The sequence below is a fragment of the Petromyzon marinus genome, chromosome 35 (assembly GCF_048934315.1).
Source record: "Petromyzon marinus isolate PM22_M1 ecotype Great Lakes invasive population chromosome 35, UKy_Petmar_22M1.pri1.0, whole genome shotgun sequence".
NCBI classification, from domain to species: Eukaryota; Metazoa; Chordata; class Hyperoartia; order Petromyzontiformes; family Petromyzontidae; genus Petromyzon; species Petromyzon marinus.
The window spans coordinates 12,160,605-12,183,507 of NC_133701.1; the positions used below are offsets into that span (position 1 = coordinate 12,160,605).

General features: G+C 42.4%; 14 non-coding genes across 14 annotated transcripts; all 14 read right to left on the reverse strand.

Moving 5' to 3' along the window:
• Positions 1–302: 302 nt before the first annotated feature.
• On the reverse strand, positions 303–385 carry TRNAL-CAG (transfer RNA leucine (anticodon CAG)). The gene has a single exon. It is a non-coding gene; the product is annotated as a tRNA-Leu (tRNA).
• Positions 386–6,935: 6,550 nt separating this feature from the next.
• TRNAL-CAG (transfer RNA leucine (anticodon CAG)) lies at positions 6,936–7,018 on the reverse strand. Its single transcript has one exon. It is a non-coding gene; the product is annotated as a tRNA-Leu (tRNA).
• A 2,309-nt stretch (positions 7,019–9,327) lies between these two features.
• TRNAL-CAG (transfer RNA leucine (anticodon CAG)) lies at positions 9,328–9,410 on the reverse strand. Its single transcript has one exon. It is a non-coding gene; the product is annotated as a tRNA-Leu (tRNA).
• A 1,683-nt stretch (positions 9,411–11,093) lies between these two features.
• TRNAL-CAG (transfer RNA leucine (anticodon CAG)) lies at positions 11,094–11,176 on the reverse strand. The gene has a single exon. It is a non-coding gene; the product is annotated as a tRNA-Leu (tRNA).
• An 800-nt stretch (positions 11,177–11,976) lies between these two features.
• Positions 11,977–12,059, reverse strand: TRNAL-CAA (transfer RNA leucine (anticodon CAA)). The gene has a single exon. It is a non-coding gene; the product is annotated as a tRNA-Leu (tRNA).
• Positions 12,060–12,844: 785 nt separating this feature from the next.
• On the reverse strand, positions 12,845–12,927 carry TRNAL-CAG (transfer RNA leucine (anticodon CAG)). The gene has a single exon. It is a non-coding gene; the product is annotated as a tRNA-Leu (tRNA).
• A 1,443-nt stretch (positions 12,928–14,370) lies between these two features.
• TRNAL-CAG (transfer RNA leucine (anticodon CAG)) lies at positions 14,371–14,453 on the reverse strand. The gene has a single exon. It is a non-coding gene; the product is annotated as a tRNA-Leu (tRNA).
• A 1,683-nt stretch (positions 14,454–16,136) lies between these two features.
• Positions 16,137–16,219, reverse strand: TRNAL-CAG (transfer RNA leucine (anticodon CAG)). Its single transcript has one exon. It is a non-coding gene; the product is annotated as a tRNA-Leu (tRNA).
• Positions 16,220–17,019: 800 nt separating this feature from the next.
• TRNAL-CAA (transfer RNA leucine (anticodon CAA)) lies at positions 17,020–17,102 on the reverse strand. The gene has a single exon. It is a non-coding gene; the product is annotated as a tRNA-Leu (tRNA).
• A 785-nt stretch (positions 17,103–17,887) lies between these two features.
• TRNAL-CAG (transfer RNA leucine (anticodon CAG)) lies at positions 17,888–17,970 on the reverse strand. Its single transcript has one exon. It is a non-coding gene; the product is annotated as a tRNA-Leu (tRNA).
• A 1,444-nt stretch (positions 17,971–19,414) lies between these two features.
• On the reverse strand, positions 19,415–19,497 carry TRNAL-CAG (transfer RNA leucine (anticodon CAG)). The gene has a single exon. It is a non-coding gene; the product is annotated as a tRNA-Leu (tRNA).
• An 800-nt stretch (positions 19,498–20,297) lies between these two features.
• On the reverse strand, positions 20,298–20,380 carry TRNAL-CAG (transfer RNA leucine (anticodon CAG)). Its single transcript has one exon. It is a non-coding gene; the product is annotated as a tRNA-Leu (tRNA).
• A 785-nt stretch (positions 20,381–21,165) lies between these two features.
• TRNAL-CAG (transfer RNA leucine (anticodon CAG)) lies at positions 21,166–21,248 on the reverse strand. The gene has a single exon. It is a non-coding gene; the product is annotated as a tRNA-Leu (tRNA).
• A 1,446-nt stretch (positions 21,249–22,694) lies between these two features.
• On the reverse strand, positions 22,695–22,777 carry TRNAL-CAG (transfer RNA leucine (anticodon CAG)). The gene has a single exon. It is a non-coding gene; the product is annotated as a tRNA-Leu (tRNA).
• Positions 22,778–22,903: the final 126 nt, after the last annotated feature.

Here is a 22,903-nt window from a genome sequence, read left to right on the forward strand (position 1 = left end):
GCCCTACAACAGGAAGACAATTGGTCGTATAGTAGTCATAGCAGCGTTATAAATTTTCATTTTACAAGTTTTTAATGCCGACCCCTTGCATACCAACGTGATTTTTTGCATTTTGTTTCCCTCCATAATATGTATGTAATGCTCTCAATCACTCTTTGTGCGTGTCTTTTGTTTTTCTCATATTTATATTTCACCATACTTTCCTGCCAACTCCCATTATCGAATATTTCTCAATTCTATTGTGATAGCAAAGTTTAATTGAAATCACATAATTGTTGTTAATTCACAAAAGAGCATCATTCTGTCAGAAGTGGGATTTGAACCCACGCCTCCAGGGGAGACTGCGACCTGAACGCAGCGCCTTAGACCGCTCGGCCATCCTGACTGTGGCATGGTGTCACAATAGGATAATTTTAATCCATTCTCAGCATCGATCCACGTGGTTCGTGTGAAATATACATTCTCATTATTTATCCAGGTGTAGTGTTCGATTTCACTCGGACAACTTCTGTCTTTCTCCGAACACCGCTTTATCTACAACTCTCAGCATGTCCTCCACATTCTACAGTATCCAGGTCGCCACGGCTCGCTTGCCGTGCTTCACTCGACTCGCTCGCCACCTTTGTCTCTCCATTCCCCACGATTACTTCACTTACTCCGCACTCAGCGTCTTCGCACACAGCGACTTCGCACACAGCGACTTCGCACACAGCGTCTTACAAACTCTGTCTCTCAAACTCTCTCTCTCAAACTCTCCACACTTCAATTCCGCCTGTTGACTCCAAGCTCTCCAAACTCAAAATCCCGCTCCAATTGCCGACCCCCCAATTTATCCCCGCTATCATTAATTAATTAGTCCGCGTCCCAACGGCACTCCGCGTGATCGTACACCTGCTTCTCGCCAGACTTCCAGACGCCTCTCCGGCCCCGGCAACAGCACCAAACAATCACAGCCGTCCTTGGCTCTCCCAGCTTAATTGTCCCAACATTACCTGCACTGTATTTGCCTTCGTTACAGGCTGACCCAACATGAACCCCAATGACATTGCCTTCACAACAGGCTGACCCAACATAAACCACATTGTCTCTGTTTCCATGCAATACGCACCTTTCTACTCCACTACACAGGCAAGAAGACTTCCTCATCACAAGTGATTCAAGCAAGACAATACCCACCATTTGTTGACAAACTAGTTGTCGTTTAGACGGACGCATGATCCGAGAAATAGGGAATTCCAATATTTACTCAGAAACATCCGTGAAGAATAATCATAGCCAAGATGCATTTCATCAAGGAAATGCAGTGATTATTAGTAATGTTTAATTGAGGGTAGTGCTGCATCTTATCGCCAAATTTAATCGAAATTGTACTGCTAGTGTCATGCATGGTATGAAGCGTACAATTCGACTTCGTGCGGGGCTGGCCTACGGCCTATGTGAGACAATGGTTCATGGAAAAATATATCACAGAACTGATTAACAAAATATCATCAAGTTACTTCATATCCACACCAGAAGGGCAGCACTATCTTACCTGCCCTATAACAGGAAGACAATTGGTCGTATAGTAGTCATAGCAGTGTTATAAATTTTCATTTTACATGTTTTTAATGCCGACCCCTTGCATACCAACGTGATTTTTTGCATTGTGTTTCCCTCCATAATATATATGTAATGCTCTCAATCACTCTTTGTCTGTGTCTTTTGTTTTTCTCATATTTATATTTCACCATACTTTCCTGCCAACTTCCATTATCGAATATTTCTCAATTCTATTGTGATAGCAAAGTTTAATTGAAATCACAAAATTGTTGTTAATTCACAAAAGAGCATCATTCTGTCAGAAGTGGGATTCGAACCCACGCCTCCAGGGGAGACTGAGACCTGAACGCAGCGCCTTAGACCGCTCGGCCATCTTGACTGTGGCATGGTGTCACAATAGGATAGTTTTAATCCATTCTCAGCAATCGATCCACGTGGTTCGTGTGAAATATACATTCTCATTATTTATCCAGGTGTAGTGTTCGATTTCACTCGGACAATTTCTGTCTTTCTCCGAACACCGCTTTATCTACAACTCTCAGCATGTCCTCCAAATTCTACAGTATCCAGGTCGCCACGGCTCGCTCGCCGTGCTTCACTCGACTCGCTCGCCACCTTTGTCTCTCCATTCCCCACGATTACTTCCCTTACTCCGCACACAGCGACTTCGCACACAGCGACTTCGCACCCAGCGTCTTCGCACACAGCGTCTTACAAACTCTGTCTTTCAAACTCTCTCTCTCTCAAACTCTCCACACTTCAATTCCGCCTGTTGACTCCAAGCTCTCCAAACTCAAAATCCCGCTCCAATTGCCGACCCCCCAATTTATCCCCGCTATCATTACGCCTTAATTAATTAGTCCGCGTCCCAACGGCACTCCGCGTGATCGTACACCTGCTTCTCGCCAGACTTCCAGACGCCTCCCCGGCCCCGGCAACAGCACCAAACAATCACAGCCCTCCTTGGCTCTCCCAGCTTAATTGTCCCAACATTACCTGCACTGTATTTGTCTTCGCTACAGGCTGACCCAACATGAATCCCAATGACATTGCCTTCACAACAGGCTGACCCAACATAAACCGCACTGTCTCTGTCTCCATGCAATACGCACATTTCTACTCCACTACACAGGCAAGAAGAATTCCTCATCACAAGTGATTCAAGCAAGACAATACCCATCATTTTTTGACAAACTAGTTGTCGTTTAGACGAACGCATGATCCGAGAAATAGGGAATTCCAATATTTACTCAGAAACATCCGTGAAGAATAATCATAGCCAAGATGCATTTCATCAAGGAAATGCAGTGATTATTAGTAATGTTTAATTGAGGGTAGTGCTGCATCTTATCGCCAAATTTAATCGAAATTGTACTGCTAGTGTCATGCATGGTATGAAGCGTACAATTCGACTTCGTGCGGGGCTGGGCTACGGCCTATGTGAGACAATGGTTCATGGAAAAATATATCACAGAACTGATTAACAAAATATCATCAAATTTCGATTTAAAGCTTTCGTGACTGCAATGATTCATCTTCTTTGGTTCTTTCGGTAAAGTCACGTAGAATGAGAATAAAATAATAAATTGATAAAATAAAATAACACAATAATATTCTCACGACGTTTCGGCCACAACACAAGCGGCCTTCATCAGGTGAAGGGAGCGAGACTGTCTGGTAGGACAGCGCTGGAGTGAGAGAGCCACGTTCAGATCACGGCTTTTTAAGCTGTGTGAGAGGAACAAAGAGCCTTGACGAAGGAATTAGCATAAAATTTAGCATTGAAATGGCTGAATGATTAGCTTGTGACTGGTCACAGAAATAGCTATGTTAAAAGTTAAAGCATACACATCCGCAGAGGCACCCATTGTTAAAAGGAATTAGCATAGAATTTAGCATTGAAATAGCTAAATTAAGGCATACACATCCGCAGAGGCACCCCTTGATAATGGGATTAGCATAGAATTTAGCATTGAAATGGCTGAGTGATTCGCTTGTAACTGCTACAGAAATAGTTACGTTGAAGTCAGAGCATACACATTCACCGAGGCACTTAGTACAAATCAAACAGGAGAATTTAGCATTGAAATAACTAGGCGAATTTAGCATTGAAATAACTGGGTGATTTGCTAGTGACTGGTCACAGAAATGACTACACATCTGAGCTATTCACAGTACTATATAGTGAACCAATAAAAACTAAAATATAAATTACCTTCATGTTATCAATAAACTCTATATTCTCCAATCAGCTAAGCTACCAACCATAAGTCGTTATATATCACAATGCTATATGGCGAAAAAATGGGTGGATTCTTACCCTCAAATTTCCGTACCACGGATAGCTACGGGCCCCGTTCAGACGGACGAGTTCGTCCATGGTCGGAACAGAGGAGGGGGAGAGAGACAGCTGCGAAGCCCTAGTATACTCCATGTTGTAAACCATACCATTAACCGTGGTGTGAGAGGTATTAAGAGGCAATGCTGGCGAAAGAGCTGCGGTCTGAAGGTCATCGTAAAATTACAATTAATTAAGAACAGAAATGATTTAACACATCTTTCCAGTGGTTACTAAGCCTGAATCCATCTTCTCGGTTGAAATTGTCTCTGTGCTTGTATATGTGAATGGCCTCATGAACGAATCTCTCATGGTAGCCAGTTGGTTTGCAAAGAACCTCCGTCTTGGAGAAGTCAATGTCATGTGAGCCCACTGAATTGTAACAGTGATCTGCCACGGCAGAGGAGTTCGTCTTACCGTGTTTCAAGTCTGCTTTATCACCTCTGCGGTACTAAATTCTACTCACCTGGTATCGACAATCAAAGACATTTCCCTGTCCCCAAACGACCTGCTTGTCAGTTTTGATGTGGTGTCCTTGTTCACCAAAGTCCCGGTACCTGACACCATCGCTATCATTGAAGACCTGGTTCATCAAGGACTGCATACTGATGTACCCCCCCTGGTGAGACATTGCTTAACCAACACATACTTCACCTGGAATGGAACTTTCTACAAACAAACTGAGGGCACCCCAATGGGCTCCCCCCTATCTCCGGTTGTAGCCAACGTATTCATGGAAAAATTTGAAACTGACGCCATCCAGACTGCCACTCTACGCCCGACCTTATGGAAGAGGTACGTTGATGACACCTTTGTCATCTGGCCACATGGCCAGCCTGCTCTAGACCAATTCCGCGACCACATCAATTCCATACACCCAGCCATCAGATTTACCATGGAGGTCGAAAAAGATGGCAAACTACCCTTTCTGGATGTCTTAATTAAAAGGAGACATGATGGTTCAATGAGCCACTCTGTCTACAGGAAAGCTACCCATACAGATGCTTACTTGAAACCGGATTCCCACCACCATCCATCCCAGAAGAACTGCCTCATCAAGACTCTATACCATAGAGCCCAATGCATTTCCGACCAGGAACACATTACCAGTGAACTCAAGCACGTACACCAGGCTCTCAGGGCTAATGGCTACTCCGACTACACAATCCGCAAAGCCATCACTCCAGTCATGAAGAAGGATCCTCTTGTGGAGCCACTCAAAACCATCACCTTACCCTACATTGCAGGGGTCACTAAAAAGATCTCCAAAATCCTGAATAAACACAAGATCCAGGTCCGATTCAACACAGTACACAAAATCCGTGATTTAGTTCCATCTGTAAAAGATGCTCTTCCAGACATACAGTACCCGGGCGTTTACAAACTAAAGTGCCTCTGTGGTAGTAGCTACATTGGAGAAACCAAAAGACATATCTCGGACCGCATCCGCGAACATAAAGCAGACTTGAAACACGGTAAGACGAACTCCTCTGCCGTGGCAGATCACTGTTACAATTCAGTGGGCTCACATGACATTGACTTCTCCAAGACGGAGGTTCTTTGCAAACCAACTGGCTACCATGAGAGATTCGTTCATGAGGCCATTCACATATACAAGCACAGAGACAATTTCAACCGAGAAGATGGATTCAGGCTTAGTAACCACTGGAAAGATGTGTTAAATCATTTCTGTTCTTAATTAATTGTAATTTTACGATGACCTTCAGACCGCAGCTCTTTCGCCAGCATTGCCTCTTAATACCTCTCACACCACGGTTAATGGTATGGTTTACAACATGGAGTATACTAGGGCTTCGCAGCTGTCTCTCTCCCCCTCCTCTGTTCCGACCATGGACGAACTCGTCCGTCTGAACGGGGCCCGTAGCTATCCGTGGTACGGAAATTTGAGGGTAAGAATCCACCCATTTTTTCGCCATATAGCATTGTGATATATAACGACTTATGGTTGGTAGCTTAGCTGATTGGAGAATATAGAGTTTATTGATAACATGAAGGTAATTTATATTTTAGTTTTTATTGGTTCACTATATAGTACTGTGAATAGCTCAGATGTGTAGTCATTTCTGTGACCAGTCACTAGCAAATCACCCAGTTATTTCAATGCTAAATTCGCCTAGTTATTTCAATGCTAAATTCTCCTGTTTGATTTGTACTAAGTGCCTCGGTGAATGTGTATGCTCTGACTTCAACGTAACTATTTCTGTAGCAGTTACAAGCGAATCACTCAGCCATTTCAATGCTAAATTCTATGCTAATCCCATTATCAAGGGGTGCCTCTGCGGATGTGTATGCCTTAATTTAGCTATTTCAATGCTAAATTCTATGCTAATTCCTTTTAACAATGGGTGCCTCTGCGGATGTGTATGCTTTAACTTTTAACATAGCTATTTCTGTGACCAGTCACAAGCTAATCATTCAGCCATTTCAATGCTAAATTTTATGCTAATTCCTTCGTCAAGGCTCTTTGTTCCTCTCACACAGCTTAAAAAGCCGTGATCTGAACGTGGCTCTCTCACTCCAGCGCTGTCCTACCAGACAGTCTCGCTCCCTTCACCTGATGAAGGCCGCTTGTGTTGTGGCCGAAACGTCGTGAGAATATTATTGTGTTATTTTATTTTATCAATTTATTATTTTATTCTCATTCTACGTGACTTTACCGAAAGAACCAAAGAAGAAGAAAATATCATCAAGTTACTTCATATCCACACCAGAAGGGCAGCACTATCTTACCTGCCCTATAACAGGAAGACAATTGGTCGTATAGTAGTCATAGCAGTGTTATAAATTTTCATTTTACATGTTTTTAATGCCGACCCCTTGCATACCAACGTGATTTTTTGCATTGTGTTTCCCTCCATAATATATATGTAATGCTCTCAATCACTCTTTGTCTGTGTCTTTTGTTTTTCTCATATTTATATTTCACCATACTTTCCTGCCAACTTCCATTATCGAATATTTCTCAATTCTATTGTGATAGCAAAGTTTAATTGAAATCACAAAATTGTTGTTAATTCACAAAAGAGCATCATTCTGTCAGAAGTGGGATTCGAACCCACGCCTCCAGGGGAGACTGCGACCTGAACACAGCGCCTTAGACCGCTCGGCCATCCTAACTGTGGCATGGTATCACTCTAGGATATCGATCCACGTGGTTCGTGTGAAATATACATTCTCATTATTTATCCAGGTGTAGTGTTCGATTTCACTCGGACAACTTCTGTCTTTCTCCGAACACCGCTTTATCTACAACTCTCAGCATGTCCTCCAAATTCTACAGTATCCAGGTCGCCACGGCTCGCTCGCCGTGCTTCACTCGACTCGCTCGCCACCTTTGTCTCTCCATTCCCCACAATTACTTCGCTTACTCCGCACACAGCGACTTCGCACACAGCGACTTCGCACCCAGCGTCTTCGCACACAGCGTCTTACAAACTCTGTCTTTCAAACTCTCTCTCTCTCAAACTCTCCACACTTCAATTCCGCCTGTTGACTCCAAGCTCTCCAAACTCAAAATCCCGCTCCAATTGCCGACCCCCCAATTTATCCCCGCTATCATTACGCCTTAATTAATTAGTCCGCGTCCCAACGGCACTCCGCGTGATCGTACACCTGCTTCTCGCTAGACTTCCAGACGCCTCTCCGGCCCCGGCAACAGCACCAAACAATCACAGCCCTCCTTGGCTCTCCCAGCTTAATTGTCCCAACATTACCTGCACTGTATTTGTCTTCGCTACAGGCTGACCCAACATGAATCCCAATGACATTGCCTTCACAACAGGCTGACCCAACATAAACCGTACTGTCTCTGTCTCCATGCAATACGCACATTTCTACTCCACTACACAGGCAAGAAGAATTCCTCATCACAAGTGATTCAAGCAAGACAATACCCATCATTTTTTGACAAACTAGTTGTCGTTTAGACGAACGCATGATCCGAGAAATAGGGAATTCCAATATTTACTCAGAAACATCCGTGAAGAATAATCATAGCCAAGATGCATTTCATCAAGGAAATGCAGTGATTATTAGTAATGTTTAATTGAGGGTAGTGCGGCATCTTATCGCCAAATTTAATCGAAATTGTACTGCTAGTGTCATGCATGTATGAACTACATTTGGACTTCGTACAGGGCTGGGCTACGGCCTGTGTGAGACAACGGTTCATGGAAAAATATATCACAGAACTGATTAACAAAATATGATCAAGTTACTTCATATCCACACCAGAAGGGCAGCACTATCTTACCTGCCCTATAACAGGAAGACAATTGGTCGTATAGTAGTCATAGCAGTGTTATAAATTTTCATTTTACATGTTTTTAATGCTGACCCCTTGCATGCCAACATGATTTTTTGCATTGTGTTTCCCTCCATAATATACATGTAATGCTCTCAATCACTCTTTGTCCGTGTCTTTTATTTTTCTCATATTTATATTTCACCATACTTTCCTGCCAACTTCCATTATCGAAAATTTATCAATTCTATTGTGATAGCAAAGTTTAATTGAAATCACAAAATTGGTGTTAATTCACAAAAGGGCATCATTCTGTCAGAAGTGGGATTCGAACCCACACCTCCAGGTGAGACTGAGACCTGAACGCAGCACCTTAGACCGCTCGGCCATCCTGACTGTGGCATGGTGTTACAATAGGACAATTTTAATCCATTCTCAGCAATCGATCCACGTGGTTCGTGTGAAATATACATTCTCATTATTTATCCAGCCAAGACCACTTCCTCATCACCAGTGAATCAAGCAAGACTGTACCCACCATTATTGACAAACTAGTTGTCGTTTAGACGGACGCATGATCCTAGAAATAGGGAATTCTAATATTTACTCAGAAACATCCGTGAAGAATAATCATAACCAAGATGCATTTGATCAAGGAAATGCAGTGATTGTCAGTAATGTTTAATTGAGGGTAGTGCCGAATCTTATCGCCAAATTTAATCGAAATTGTACTGCTAGTGTCATGCATGGTATGAAGCGTACAATTCGACTTCGTGCAGGGCTGGTCTACGGCCTATGTGAGACAATGGTTCATGGAAAAATATATCACAGAACTGAGTTACAAAATATCAAGTTACTTCATATCCACACCAGAAGGGCAGCACTATCCTACCTGCCCTACAACAGGAAGACAATTATGAGACCTCCTTTGCCAGCAACAAGATATAGTAATAGGTTTTACCCTTTTAACTGGCACAAAAAACTGACACCTTTATTCAAGGCATAATGTCTGCAATAACCGCAACACAAGGAGTCAAAATGCAAACAAAAAGACAACTCTGATAATAGGACAGTGCATATTATTCGATCCAACTTCCATTATTGAATATTTCTCAATTCTATAGTGATAGCAAAGTTTAATTGAAATCACAAAATTGTTGTTATTCACAAAAGAGCATCATTCTGTCAGAAGTGGGATTCGAACCCCCGCCTCCAGTGGAGACTGCGACCTGAACGCAGCGCCTTAGACCGCTCGGCCATCCTGACTGTGGCATGGTGTCATAATAGGATAATTTTAATCCATCCTCAGCAATCGATCCACGTGGTTCGTGTGAAATATACATTCTCATTATTTATCCAGCCAAGACCACTTCCTCATCACCAGTGAATCAAGCAAGACAGTACCCACCATTTTTGACAAACTAGTTGTTTAGACGCACACATGATCCTAGAAATAGGGAATTCCAATATTTACTCAGAAACATCCGTGAAGAATAATCATGACCAAGATTCATTTGATCAAGGAAATGCAGTGATTGTCAGTAATGTTTAATTGAGGGTAGTGCCGAATCTTATCGCCAAATTTAATCGAAATTGTACCGCTAGTGTCATGCATGGTATGAAGCGTACAATTCGACTTCGTGCAGGGCTGGTCTACGGCCTATGTGAGACAATGGTTCATGGAAAATATATCACGGAACTAATTCACAAAATATAATCAAGTTGCTTCATATCCACACCAGAGGGGCAGCACTATCCGACCGGCCCTACAAAAGGAAGACAATTAGTCGTATAGTAGTCATAGCAGTGTTATTCATTTTCATTTTACATGTTTTTCATGCTGACCCCTTGCATACCAACGTAATTTTTTGCATTGTGTTTCCCTCCATAATATATATGTAATGCTCTCAATCACTCGTTGTGCGTGTCTTTTGTTTTTCTCATATTTATATTTCACCACACTTTCCTGCCAACTTCCACTATGGAATATTTCTCAATTCTATTGTGATAGCAAAGTTGAATTGAAATCACAAAATTGTTGTTAATCCACAAAAGCGCATCATTCTGTCAGAAGTGGGATTCGAACCCACGCCTCCAGGGGAGACTGCGACCTGAACGCAGCGCCTGAGATCGCTCGGCCATCCTGACTGTGAGCATGGTGTCACTGGAGGATAATTTTAATCCATTCTCAGCAATCGATCCACGTGGTTCGTGTGAAATATACATTCTCATTATTTATCCAGCCAAGACCACTTCCTCATCACCAGTGAATCAAGCAAGACAGTACCCACCATTGTTGACAAACTAGTTGTTTAGACGCACGCATGATCCTAGAAATAGGGAATTCCAATATTTACTCAGAAACATCCGTGAAGAATAATCATGACCAAGATTCATTTGATCAACGAAATGCAGTGATTGTTAGTAATGTTTAATTGAGGGTAGTGCTGAATCTTATCGCCAAATTTAATCGAAATTGTACTGCTAGTGTCATGCATGGTATGAAGCGTACAATTCGACTTCGTGCAGGGCTGGTCTACGCCCTATGTGAAACAATTGTTCATGGAAAAATATATCACGGAACTAATTCACAAAATATCATCAAGTTGCTTCAAATCAACACCAGAGGGGCAGCACTATCCGACCGGCCCTACAAAAGGAAGACAATTAGTCGTATAGTAGTCATAGCAGTGTTATTCATTTTCATTTTACATGTTTTTCATGCCGACCCCTTGCATACCAACGTAATTTTTTGCATTGTGTTTCCCTCCATAATATATATGTAATGCTCTCAATCACTCGTTGTGCGTGTCTTTTGTTTTTCTCATATTTATATTTCACCACACTTTCCTGCCAACTTCCACTATGGAATATTTCTCAATTCTATTGTGATAGCAAAGTTGAATTGAAATCACAAAATTGTTGTTAATCCACAAAAGCGCATCATTCTGTCAGAAGTGGGATTCGAACCCACGCCTCCAGGGGAGACTGCGACCTGAACGCAGCGCCTTAGACCGCTCGGCCATCCTGACTGTGAGCATGGTGTCACTGGAGGATAATTTTAATCCATTCTCAGCAATCGATCCACGTGGTTCGTGTGAAATATACATTCTCATTATTTATCCAGCCAAGACCACTTCCTCATCACCAGTGAATCAAGCAAGACAGTACCCACCATTGTTGACAAACTAGTTGTTTAGACGCACGCATGATCCTAGAAATAGGGAATTCCAATATTTACTCAGAAACATCCGTGAAGAATAATCATGACCAAGATTCATTTGATCAACGAAATGCAGTGATTGTTAGTAATGTTTAATTGAGGGTAGTGCTGAATCTTATCGCCAAATTTAATCGAAATTGTACTGCTAGTGTCATGCATGGTATGAAGCGTACAATTCGACTTCGTGCAGGGCTGGTCTACGCCCTATGTGAAACAATTGTTCATGGAAAAATATATCACGGAACTAATTCACAAAATATCATCAAGTTGCTTCAAATCAACACCAGAGGGGCAGCACTATCCGACCGGCCCTACAAAAGGAAGACAATTAGTCGTATAGTAGTCATAGCAGTGTTATTCATTTTCATTTTACATGTTTTTCATGCCGACCCCTTGCATACCAACGTAATTTTTTGCATTGTGTTTCCCTCCATAATATATATGTAATGCTCTCAATCACTCGTTGTGCGTGTCTTTTGTTTTTCTCATATTTATATTTCACCACACTTTCCTGCCAACTTCCATTATGGAATATTTCTCAATTCTATTGTGATAGCAAAGTTGAATTGAAATCACAAAATTGTTGTAATCCACAAAAGCGCATCATTCTGTCAGAAGTGGGATTCGAACCCACGCCTCCAGGGGAGACTGCGACTTGAACGCAGCGCCTTAGACCGCTCGGCCATCCTGACTGTGAGCATGGTGTCACTGGAGGATAATTTTAATCCATTCTCAGCAATCGATCCACGTGGTTCGTGTGAAATATACATTCTCATTATTTATCCAGCCAAGACCACTTCCTCATCACCAGTGAATCAAGCAAGACAGTACCCACCATTATTGACAAACTAGTTGTCGTTTAGACGGACGCATGATCCTAGAAATAGGGAATTCCAATATTTACTCAGAAACATCCGTGAAGAATAATCATAACCAAGATGCATTTGATAAAGGAAATGCAGTGATTGTCAGTAATGTTTAATTGAGGGTAGTGCCGAATCTTATCGCCAAATTTAATCGAAATTGTACTGCTAGTTTCATGCATGGTATGAAGCGTACAATTCGACTTCGTGCAGGGCTGGTCTACGGCCTATGTGAGACAATGGTTCATGGAAAAATATATCACAGAACTGAGTGACAAAATATCATCAAGTTACTTCATATCCACACCAGAAGGGCAGCACTATCCTACCTGCCCTACAACAGGAAGACAATTATGGACCTCCTTTGCCAGTAACAAGATATAGGTTTTACCCTTTTAACTGGCACAAAAAACTGACACCTTTATTCAAGGCATCATGTCTGCAATAACCGCAACACAAGGAGTCAAAATGCAAACAAAAAGTCAACTCTGATAATAGGACAGTGCATATTATTCGATCCAACTTCCATTAATGAATATTTCTCAATTCTATAGTGATGGCAAAGTTTAATTGAAATCACAAAATTGTTGTTAATTCACAAAAGAGCATCATTCTGTCAGAAGTGGGATTCGAACCCACGCCTCCAGGGGAGACTGCGACCTGAACGCAGCGCCTTAGACCGCTCGGCCATCCTGACTGTGGCATGGTGGCACAATAGGATAATTTCAATCCATTCTCAGCAATCGATCCACGTGGTTCGTGTGAAATATACATTCTCATTATTAATCCAGGTGCAGTGTTCGATTTCACTCGGACAACTTCTGTCTTTCTCCGAACACCGCTTTATCGACAACTCTCAGCATGTCCTCCACATTCTACAGTATCCAGGTCGCCACGGCTCGCTCGCCGTGCGTCACTGGACTCGCTCGCCACCTTTGTCTCTCCATTCCCCACGATTACTTCACTTACTCCGCACTCAGCGACTTCGCACACAGCGACTTCGCACACAGCGTCTTACAAACTCTGTCTCTCAAACTCTCTCTCTCAAACTCTCCACACTTCAATTCCGCCTGTTGACTCCAAGCTCTCCAAACTCAAAATCCCGCTCCAATAGGCGACCCCCCAATTTATCCCCGCTATCATTACGCCTTAATAAATTAGTCCGCGTCCCAACGGCACTCCGCGTGATCGTACACCTGCTTCTCGCCAGACTTCCAGACGCCTCTCCGGCCCCGGCAACAGCACCAAACAATCACAGCCGTCCTTGGCTCTCCCAGCTTAATTGTCCCAACATTACCTGCACTGTATTTGCCTTCGTTACAGGCTGACCCAACATGAACCCCAATGACATTGCCTTCACAACAGGCTGACCCAACATAAACCGCACTGTCTCTGTTTCCATGCAATACGCACCTTTCTACTCCACTACACAGGCAAGAAGACTTCCTCATCACAAGTGATTCAAGCAAGACAATACCCACCATTTGTTGACAAACTAGTTGTCGTTTAGACGGACGCATGATCCGAGAAATAGGGAATTCCAATATTTACTCAGAAACATCCGTGAAGAATGATCATAGCCAAGATGCATTTCATCAAGGAAATGCAGTGATTATTAGTAATGTTTAATTGAGGGTAGTGCTGAATCTTATCGCCAAATTTAATCGAAATTGTACTGCTAGTGTCATGCATGGTATGAAGCGTACAATTCGACTTCGTGCAGGGCTGGTCTACGCCCTATGTGAAACAATTGTTCATGGAAAAATATATCACGGAACTAATTCACTAAATATCATCAAGTTGCTTCAAATCCACACCAGAGGGGCAGCACTATCCGACCGGCCCTACAAAAGGAAGACAATTAGTCGTATAGTAGTCATAGCAGTGTTATTCATTTTCATTTTACATGTTTTTCATGCCGACCCCTTGCATACCAACGTAATTTTTTGCATTGTGTTTCCCTCCATAATATATATGTAATGCTCTCAATCACTCGTTGTGCGTGTCTTTTGTTTTTCTCATTTATATTTCACCACACTTTCCTGCCAACTTCCACTATGGAATATTTCTCAATTCTATTGTGATAGCAAAGTTGAATTGAAATCACAAAATTGTTGTTATTCACAAAAGAGCATCATTCTGTCAGAAGTGGGATTCGAACCCCCGCCTCCAGTGGAGACTGCGACCTGAACGCAGCGCCTTAGACCGCTCGGCCATCCTGACTGTGGCATGGTGTCATAATAGGATAATTTTAATCCATCCTCAGCAATCGATCCACGTGGTTCGTGTGAAATATACATTCTCATTATTTATCCAGCCAAGACCACTTCCTCATCACCAGTGAATCAAGCAAGACAGTACCCACCATTTTTGACAAACTAGTTGTTTAGACGCACACATGATCCTAGAAATAGGGAATTCCAATATTTACTCAGAAACATCCGTGAAGAATAATCATGACCAAGATTCATTTGATCAAGGAAATGCAGTGATTGTCAGTAATGTTTAATTGAGGGTAGTGCCGAATCTTATCGCCAAATTTAATCGAAATTGTACCGCTAGTGTCATGCATGGTATGAAGCGTACAATTCGACTTCGTGCAGGGCTGGTCTACGGCCTATGTGAGACAATGGTTCATGGAAAATATATCACGGAACTAATTCACAAAATATAATCAAGTTGCTTCATATCCACACCAGAGGGGCAGCACTATCCGACCGGCCCTACAAAAGGAAGACAATTAGTCGTATAGTAGTCATAGCAGTGTTATTCATTTTCATTTTACATGTTTTTCATGCTGACCCCTTGCATACCAACGTAATTTTTTGCATTGTGTTTCCCTCCATAATATATATGTAATGCTCTCAATCACTCGTTGTGCGTGTCTTTTGTTTTTCTCATATTTATATTTCACCACACTTTCCTGCCAACTTCCACTATGGAATATTTCTCAATTCTATTGTGATAGCAAAGTTGAATTGAAATCACAAAATTGTTGTTAATCCACAAAAGCGCATCATTCTGTCAGAAGTGGGATTCGAACCCACGCCTCCAGGGGAGACTGCGACCTGAACGCAGCGCCTGAGATCGCTCGGCCATCCTGACTGTGAGCATGGTGTCACTGGAGGATAATTTTAATCCATTCTCAGCAATCGATCCACGTGGTTCGTGTGAAATATACATTCTCATTATTTATCCAGCCAAGACCACTTCCTCATCACCAGTGAATCAAGCAAGACAGTACCCACCATTGTTGACAAACTAGTTGTTTAGACGCACGCATGATCCTAGAAATAGGGAATTCCAATATTTACTCAGAAACATCCGTGAAGAATAATCATGACCAAGATTCATTTGATCAACGAAATGCAGTGATTGTTAGTAATGTTTAATTGAGGGTAGTGCTGAATCTTATCGCCAAATTTAATCGAAATTGTACTGCTAGTGTCATGCATGGTATGAAGCGTACAATTCGACTTCGTGCAGGGCTGGTCTACGCCCTATGTGAAACAATTGTTCATGGAAAAATATATCACGGAACTAATTCACAAAATATCATCAAGTTGCTTCAAATCAACACCAGAGGGGCAGCACTATCCGACCGGCCCTACAAAAGGAAGACAATTAGTCGTATAGTAGTCATAGCAGTGTTATTCATTTTCATTTTACATGTTTTTCATGCCGACCCCTTGCATACCAACGTAATTTTTTGCATTGTGTTTCCCTCCATAATATATATGTAATGCTCTCAATCACTCGTTGTGCGTGTCTTTTGTTTTTCTCATATTTATATTTCACCACACTTTCCTGCCAACTTCCACTATGGAATATTTCTCAATTCTATTGTGATAGCAAAGTTGAATTGAAATCACAAAATTGTTGTTAATCCACAAAAGCGCATCATTCTGTCAGAAGTGGGATTCGAACCCACGCCTCCAGGGGAGACTGCGACCTGAACGCAGCGCCTTAGACCGCTCGGCCATCCTGACTGTGAGCATGGTGTCACTGGAGGATAATTTTAATCCATTCTCAGCAATCGATCCACGTGGTTCGTGTGAAATATACATTCTCATTATTTATCCAGCCAAGACCACTTCCTCATCACCAGTGAATCAAGCAAGACAGTACCCACCATTGTTGACAAACTAGTTGTTTAGACGCACGCATGATCCTAGAAATAGGGAATTCCAATATTTACTCAGAAACATCCGTGAAGAATAATCATGACCAAGATTCATTTGATCAACGAAATGCAGTGATTGTTAGTAATGTTTAATTGAGGGTAGTGCTGAATCTTATCGCCAAATTTAATCGAAATTGTACTGCTAGTGTCATGCATGGTATGAAGCGTACAATTCGACTTCGTGCAGGGCTGGTCTACGCCCTATGTGAAACAATTGTTCATGGAAAAATATATCACGGAACTAATTCACAAAATATCATCAAGTTGCTTCAAATCAACACCAGAGGGGCAGCACTATCCGACCGGCCCTACAAAAGGAAGACAATTAGTCGTATAGTAGTCATAGCAGTGTTATTCATTTTCATTTTACATGTTTTTCATGCCGACCCCTTGCATACCAACGTAATTTTTTGCATTGTGTTTCCCTCCATAATATATATGTAATGCTCTCAATCACTCGTTGTGCGTGTCTTTTGTTTTTCTCATATTTATATTTCACCACACTTTCCTGCCAACTTCCATTATGGAATATTTCTCAATTCTATTGTGATAGCAAAGTTGAATTGAAATCACAAAATTGTTGTAATCCACAAAAGCGCATCATTCTGTCAGAAGTGGGATTCGAACCCACGCCTCCAGGGGAGACTGCGACTTGAACGCAGCGCCTTAGACCGCTCGGCCATCCTGACTGTGAGCATGGTGTCACTGGAGGATAATTTTAATCCATTCTCAGCAATCGATCCACGTGGTTCGTGTGAAATATACATTCTCATTATTTATCCAGCCAAGACCACTTCCTCATCACCAGTGAATCAAGCAAGACAGTACCCACCATTATTGACAAACTAGTTGTCGTTTAGACGGACGCATGATCCTAGAAATAGGGAATTCCAATATTTACTCAGAAACATCCGTGAAGAATAATCATAACCAAGATGCATTTGATAAAGGAAATGCAGTGATTGTCAGTAATGTTTAATTGAGGGTAGTGCCGAATCTTATCGCCAAATTTAATCGAAATTGTACTGCTAGTTTCATGCATGGTATGAAGCGTACAATTCGACTTCGTGCAGGGCTGGTCTACGGCCTATGTGAGACAATGGTTCATGGAAAAATATATCACAGAACTGAGTGACAAAATATCATCAAGTTACTTCATATCCACACCAGAAGGGCAGCACTATCCTACCTGCCCTACAACAGGAAGACAATTATGGACCTCCTTTGCCAGTAACAAGATATAGGTTTTACCCTTTTAACTGGCACAAAAAACTGACACCTTTATTCAAGGCATCATGTCTGCAATAACCGCAACACAAGGAGTCAAAATGCAAACAAAAAGTCAACTCTGATAATAGGACAGTGCATATTATTCGATCCAACTTCCATTAATGAATATTTCTCAATTCTATAGTGATGGCAAAGTTTAATTGAAATCACAAAATTGTTGTTAATTCACAAAAGAGCATCATTCTGTCAGAAGTGGGATTCGAACCCACGCCTCCAGGGGAGACTGCGACCTGAACGCAGCGCCTTAGACCGCTCGGCCATCCTGACTGTGGCATGGTGGCACAATAGGATAATTTCAATCCATTCTCAGCAATCGATCCACGTGGTTCGTGTGAAATATACATTCTCATTATTAATCCAGGTGCAGTGTTCGATTTCACTCGGACAACTTCTGTCTTTCTCCGAACACCGCTTTATCGACAACTCTCAGCATGTCCTCCACATTCTACAGTATCCAGGTCGCCACGGCTCGCTCGCCGTGCGTCACTGGACTCGCTCGCCACCTTTGTCTCTCCATTCCCCACGATTACTTCACTTACTCCGCACTCAGCGACTTCGCACACAGCGACTTCGCACACAGCGTCTTACAAACTCTGTCTCTCAAACTCTCTCTCTCAAACTCTCCACACTTCAATTCCGCCTGTTGACTCCAAGCTCTCCAAACTCAAAATCCCGCTCCAATAGGCGACCCCCCAATTTATCCCCGCTATCATTACGCCTTAATAAATTAGTCCGCGTCCCAACGGCACTCCGCGTGATCGTACACCTGCTTCTCGCCAGACTTCCAGACGCCTCTCCGGCCCCGGCAACAGCACCAAACAATCACAGCCGTCCTTGGCTCTCCCAGCTTAATTGTCCCAACATTACCTGCACTGTATTTGCCTTCGTTACAGGCTGACCCAACATGAACCCCAATGACATTGCCTTCACAACAGGCTGACCCAACATAAACCGCACTGTCTCTGTTTCCATGCAATACGCACCTTTCTACTCCACTACACAGGCAAGAAGACTTCCTCATCACAAGTGATTCAAGCAAGACAATACCCACCATTTGTTGACAAACTAGTTGTCGTTTAGACGGACGCATGATCCGAGAAATAGGGAATTCCAATATTTACTCAGAAACATCCGTGAAGAATGATCATAGCCAAGATGCATTTCATCAAGGAAATGCAGTGATTATTAGTAATGTTTAATTGAGGGTAGTGCTGAATCTTATCGCCAAATTTAATCGAAATTGTACTGCTAGTGTCATGCATGGTATGAAGCGTACAATTCGACTTCGTGCAGGGCTGGTCTACGCCCTATGTGAAACAATTGTTCATGGAAAAATATATCACGGAACTAATTCACTAAATATCATCAAGTTGCTTCAAATCCACACCAGAGGGGCAGCACTATCCGACCGGCCCTACAAAAGGAAGACAATTAGTCGTATAGTAGTCATAGCAGTGTTATTCATTTTCATTTTACATGTTTTTCATGCCGACCCCTTGCATACCAACGTAATTTTTTGCATTGTGTTTCCCTCCATAATATATATGTAATGCTCTCAATCACTCGTTGTGCGTGTCTTTTGTTTTTCTCATTTATATTTCACCACACTTTCCTGCCAACTTCCACTATGGAATATTTCTCAATTCTATTGTGATAGCAAAGTTGAATTGAAATCACAAAATTGTTGTTAATCCACAAAAGCGCATCATTCTGTCAGAAGTGGGATTCGAACCCACGCCTCCAGGGGAGACTGCGACCTGAACGCAGCGCCTTAGACTGCTCGGCCATCCTGACTGTGAGCATGGTGTCACTGGAGGATAATTTTAATCCATTCTCAGCAATCGATCCACGTGGTTCGTGTGAAATATACATTCTCATTATTTATCCAGCCAAGACCACTTCCTCATCACCAGTGAATCAAGCAAGACAGTACCCACCATTGTTGACAAACTAGTTGTTTAGACGCACGCATGATCCTAGAAATAGGGAATTCCAATATTTACTCAGAAACATCCGTGAAGAATAATCATGACCAAGATTCATTTGATCAACGAAATGCAGTGATTGTTAGTAATGTTTAATTGAGGGTAGTGCTGAATCTTATCGCCAAATTTAATCGAAATTGTACTGCTAGTGTCATGCATGGTATGAAGCGTACAATTCGACTTCGTGCAGGGCTGGTCTACGCCCTATGTGAAACAATTGTTCATGGAAAAATATATCACGGAACTAATTCACAAAATATCATCAAGTTGCTTCAAATCAACACCAGAGGGGCAGCACTATCCGACCGGCCCTACAAAAGGAAGACAATTAGTCGTATAGTAGTCATAGCAGTGTTATTCATTTTCATTTTACATGTTTTTCATGCCGACCCCTTGCATACCAACGTAATTTTTTGCATTGTGTTTCCCTCCATAATATATATGTAATGCTCTCAATCACTCGTTGTGCGTGTCTTTTGTTTTTCTCATATTTATATTTCACCACACTTTCCTGCCAACTTCCATTATGGAATATTTCTCAATTCTATTGTGATAGCAAAGTTGAATTGAAATCACAAAATTGTTGTAATCCACAAAAGCGCATCATTCTGTCAGAAGTGGGATTCGAACCCACGCCTCCAGGGGAGACTGCGACCTGAACGCAGCGCCTTAGACCGCTCGGCCATCCTGACTGTGAGCATGGTGTCACTGGAGGATAATTTTAATCCATTCTCAGCAATCGATCCACGTGGTTCGTGTGAAATATACATTCTCATTATTTATCCAGCCAAGACCACTTCCTCATCACCAGTGAATCAAGCAAGACAGTACCCACCATTATTGACAAACTAGTTGTCGTTTAGACGGACGCATGATCCTAGAAATAGGGAATTCCAATATTTACTCAGAAACATCCGTGAAGAATAATCATAACCAAGATGCATTTGATAAAGGAAATGCAGTGATTGTCAGTAATGTTTAATTGAGGGTAGTGCCGAATCTTATCGCCAAATTTAATCGAAATTGTACTGCTAGTTTCATGCATGGTATGAAGCGTACAATTCGACTTCGTGCAGGGCTGGTCTACGGCCTATGTGAGACAATGGTTCATGGAAAAATATATCACAGAACTGAGTGACAAAATATCATCAAGTTACTTCATATCCACACCAGAAGGGCAGCACTATCCTACCTGCCCTACAACAGGAAGACAATTATGGACCTCCTTTGCCAGTAACAAGATATAGGTTTTACCCTTTTAACTGGCACAAAAAACTGACACCTTTATTCAAGGCATCATGTCTGCAATAACCGCAACACAAGGAGTCAAAATGCAAACAAAAAGTCAACTCTGATAATAGGACAGTGCATATTATTCGATCCAACTTCCATTAATGAATATTTCTCAATTCTATAGTGATGGCAAAGTTTAATTGAAATCACAAAATTGTTGTTAATTCACAAAAGAGCATCATTCTGTCAGAAGTGGGATTCGAACCCACGCCTCCAGGGGAGTCTGCGACCTGAACGCAGCACCTTAGACCGCTCGGCCATCCTGACTGTGGCATGGTGGCACAATAGGATAATTTCAATCCATTCTCAGCAATCGATCCACGTGGTTCGTGTGAAATATACATTTTCATTATTAATCCAGGTGCAGTGTTCGATTTCACTCGGACAACTTCTGTCTTTCTCCGAACACCGCTTTATCGACAACTCTCAGCATGTCCTCCACATTCTACAGTATCCAGGTCGCCACGGCTCGCTCGCCGTGCGTCACTGGACTCGCTCGCCACCTTTGTCTCTCCATTCCCCACGATTACTTCACTTACTCCGCACTCAGCGACTTCGCACACAGCGACTTCGCACACAGCGTCTTACAAACTCTGTCTCTCAAACTCTGTCTCTCAAACTCTCCACACTTCAATTCCGCCTGTTGACTCCAAGCTCTCCAAACTCAAAATCCCGCTCCAATAGGCGACCCCCCAATTTATCCCCGCTATCATTACGCCTTAATAAATTAGTCCGCGTCCCAACGGCACTCCGCGTGATCGTACACCTGCTTCTCGCCAGACTTCCAGACGCCTCTCCGGCCCCGGCAACAGCACCAAACAATCACAGCCGTCCTTGGCTCTCCCAGCTTAATTGTCCCAACATTACCTGCACTGTATTTGCCTTCGTTACAGGCTGACCCAACATGAACCCCAATGACATTGCCTTCACAACAGGCTGACCCAACATAAACCGCACTGTCTCTGTTTCCATGCAATACGCACCTTTCTACTCCACTACACAGGCAAGAAGACTTCCTCATCACAAGTGATTCAAGCAAGACAATACCCACCATTTGTTGACAAACTAGTTGTCGTTTAGACGGACGCATGATCCGAGAAATAGGGAATTCCAATATTTACTCAGAAACATCCGTGAAGAATGATCATAGCCAAGATGCATTTCATCAAGGAAATGCAGTGATTATTAGTAATGTTTAATTGAGGGTAGTGCTGAATCTTATCGCCAAATTTAATCGAAATTGTACTGCTAGTGTCATGCATGGTATGAAGCGTACAATTCGACTTCGTGCAGGGCTGGTCTACGCCCTATGTGAAACAATTGTTCATGGAAAAATATATCACGGAACTAATTCACAAAATATCATCAAGTTGCTTCAAATCCACACCAGAGGGGCAGCACTATCCGACCGGCCCTACAAAAGGAAGACAATTAGTCGTATAGTAGTCATAGCAGTGTTATTCATTTTCATTTTACATGTTTTTCATGCCGACCCCTTGCATACCAACGTAATTTTTTGCATTGTGTTTCCCTCCATAATATATATGTAATGCTCTCAATCACTCGTTGTGCGTGTCTTTTGTTTTTCTCATATTTATATTTCACCACACTTTCCTGCCAACTTCCACTATGGAATATTTCTCAATTCTATTGTGATAGCAAAGTTGAATTGAAATCACAAAATTGTTGTTAATCCACAAAAGCGCATCATTCTGTCAGAAGTGGGATTCGAACCCACGCCTCCAGGGGAGACTGCGACCTGAACGCAGCGCCTTAGACTGCTCGGCCATCCTGACTGTGAGCATGGTGTCACTGGAGGATAATTTTAATCCATTCTCAGCAATCGATCCACGTGGTTCGTGTGAAATATACATTCTCATTATTTATCCAGGTGTCGTGTTCCATGTCACTCGGACAACTTC